The sequence below is a fragment of the Egretta garzetta genome, unplaced genomic scaffold, assembly GCF_000687185.1.
Source record: "Egretta garzetta isolate BGI_Z169 unplaced genomic scaffold, ASM68718v1 scaffold172, whole genome shotgun sequence".
NCBI classification, from domain to species: Eukaryota; Metazoa; Chordata; class Aves; order Pelecaniformes; family Ardeidae; genus Egretta; species Egretta garzetta.
In genome coordinates this window covers 737,465-740,397 of record NW_009258951.1, presented here as the reverse complement: position 1 = coordinate 740,397, position 2,933 = coordinate 737,465, and the positions used below count along the sequence as shown (strand labels likewise).

The 2,933-nt window shown below is 42.6% G+C and overlaps 1 protein-coding gene and 1 long non-coding RNA gene across 4 annotated transcripts in view; one reads left to right on the top strand and one right to left on the bottom strand.

Moving 5' to 3' along the window:
* Window positions 1-2,933, bottom strand: part of EIF2B5 (eukaryotic translation initiation factor 2B subunit epsilon) — a 37,241-nt gene that overhangs the window by 10,776 nt on the left and 23,532 nt on the right. The window lies entirely within an intron of this gene.
* The window catches only part of LOC118451825, a 25,716-nt gene that overhangs the window by 756 nt on the left and 22,027 nt on the right, over window positions 1-2,933 (top strand). The window lies entirely within an intron of this gene.

Here is a 2,933-nt window from a genome sequence, read left to right as displayed (position 1 = left end):
TAATGTCCTGGTTTCGGCTGGGATAGAGTTAATTTTCTTCATAGTAGCTAGCATAGTGCTGTGTTTTGGATTTAGTACCAGAAGAATGTTGATAACATTCTTTTATTATTATCCTTTTATTTTCTTTCCGATTCTCTCCCCCATCCCACTGAGGGAGGGGGGAGTGAGCGAGCGGCTGCGTGGTGCTGAGTTGCCAGCCGGGTTAAACCACGACAAGAGGTAATAAAGATACTTAGACCCCTGTCCACAACAATTTTAAAAGGTATCAGAACTAGGTTAAGATGCAGAAATTCCTCATTGGCCACATCATGATCAGACCATCCTACAAAAACATTGTAGGAAATTAAATCAGCATTCCACATCTCTTTAAATGGATTAATTCAACAGCAGGTGTTCCTGCAATTATATCCTCGGCATGCCCCTACAGACATAGTGTTTTACTGTGCCTTCAACAGCGTCTCCTTACAGAACGCACCTGCTCTGTTTTCAAGGGAAACAGGTAGTTCACAGCGGTGTGATGAAGATGCTCTGAGTCACCTACATTCAGGGTTAATCAGCATTATCCTGTCCAGGACAATTGTTAACAGGCAGCAGCCCTGCCAGAGGGAGAGCTCCAGGACACACAGCAGAGCTAGAACCCAGGCTGGCATGGACTACCAAAGGCAGCCCGTACTAGGAAACAGTGCTCAACTACTCCATAGTACTACACTCCATCACCTCTTCAGACAGATTTGCTATGCAACCACGCTGGAATTTGCATGCCACAAGCAGAAACAAAAAAGGGGATTAGTACAAACACACTGATCTGTATAGTAGTACATCGACTGGCTCAAGGAACAACACTAACAGCACAGAATGATCCAAATCATCATGGTATCACAAAAAAACCCCTGAGGATTGCATGGCATATTTCCAGAAAGTATTTTAGCCTTTAGCAAAATGCTTAATCCTAAACACTCTTCCCTCCTCTACAATCATCTCCTGCATTTTTATTTTGGAATTCTTCACCTCAAATGTAGTAAAGCTACTAGCAAGTTCCTTCCAGGCTAGGAAATATTTTGTAATGCCTTTCTGTTAACGCCTTTAAATCATAAGTGGGCACAAGTCTAACCAGAAGCTATTGAGTTTCTGAAAGGAAGTTATTTATAAAGAAAGCAGAGCTATAAACACTTACAACCCCAGGACTCAATCCAGTATGCCTATTGCTGGGAAAGAAAAAGAAGAAAACGTATACTATCCCAGGTTGAGAACATGCACTGTACTGTACAGAGTCCCTAGCAAAAACATGCCTACGACCAGAGGCTGTTTTGGGAGTTTCACAAAAATCTGAACTGGGGAATTAGAAGCTTGCAATTATTTTAGATTGAATAAAAGACTGAAAAATGTGAAAAGATGCCTGACAAAGAGCCCTAGGGACAGCATCATAACTTTCCAGGCTTTGACTCTGCTTGGGTAAGTCCTTAAAATAATCCACAGCCTGGAGAAAGCAATCAAATTCCTCTGACAAATAGATTCATTTTTACCAGATCTGGTCAGTGATGCTGTATCAACTTCAAAGAGGTTTATGATCCACTTTTCTTTTGTCAGAAGGAGGACAATCTCAACACCAGGCCTGTTTTACCCCTACCTCCAGCATAGAACAACATCATGAAGTATGTGCAAAGCACAACGGACAAAGCTATAATTCCAACCTGTTACACCATAACAGCACCTGTGCTGACCACCATAAATTGCTTCAGTGAAAGCAGAAATCCATTTGGTCCCTGAATAAGCAATGCCATGGTGTGTTCACCTGCATGACATTACAAGGGTCCCTAGCAGGAACCTGAAGAGGTGCACCACACATGCTAGCTGCCGGGCGGCAGTGCAGACACTGGCCAGCTCAGCAAACTGAACTGCTATATTGCCTCCCCCAGCTCCCTTTAGACATCCTCACCTACGTAGCCTTGTTTGATGCTGCTTCAGTGGCAACAGAAACACAGCCTTCAGTTTATCAGCAGCTTCAGCCACGTTTATGTCACAGTTCTAGGAAAGGCCTGGTTTTCTGTACCATCTCTGCTTTACAACTTGTACAAGAGCTGAACAAGACACCTGACATACATCGAATGGGATAACTATTTCTCAGGCCTCCATGTTTAATCTGAAAAATACCCACGGGCATATCCTTTACCAGATACTTGTTTCCTAAAATTGCTGCAACACTTACAAGCTTCATGCTCAGGGGCCAGCACTTCAGAGCACATACTGTGGTTTCAAGTCAAACCATACATCATAACTATGGCATTTCCACAATTTCCCCTCCTTAGCTGTCTGGGACTGCTCTACCATCACTCTTACACAAGCAACCCATCCTCCTTCAGCATCTCTTAGTCAGAGTTGAGCTACAAAGAAAGTGAGAAACATAAAACAGCTCTGTAAGGTTCAGTGGGCCTCTGATACCACTTTCAGAACACAAGCATCTCCATCTCATACAAAATAACATCATAAGCAGATCTCAGCCTAATACCACTATGGACTGAGGCAGTTTTAGCTGCATAGCTACTCATTTCAGCTACATGTTTTCATTATGTATTAACCTACACCAAGCTCCTGCTTGGGATTCTCAGGGTGTAAGTAAGTATTAGTAAATTAATGGAGTGTATTTTTTACTAACTAGGGAACCACAAGTTGCAGAAAAGCCACTGTTTCAGATGCTGTACAAACATGTATGTTCTGCCCGAAGAACTGGTTGAACTTGATGGTCTTAAAGGTCTTTTCCAACCTAAACAATACTATGATTGTCTTCAGAGCACTGTTGGTAAATACACAAAGCTGCTGCCCAGGAAGACCACCGATGTCTGTTTAACAAGCCTTTGAAGGCAGATTCACTACATCCATTAGAGGCATATCTCAACTTGACCATATTGGGTTATTGTAACAGTGACCAACATCAC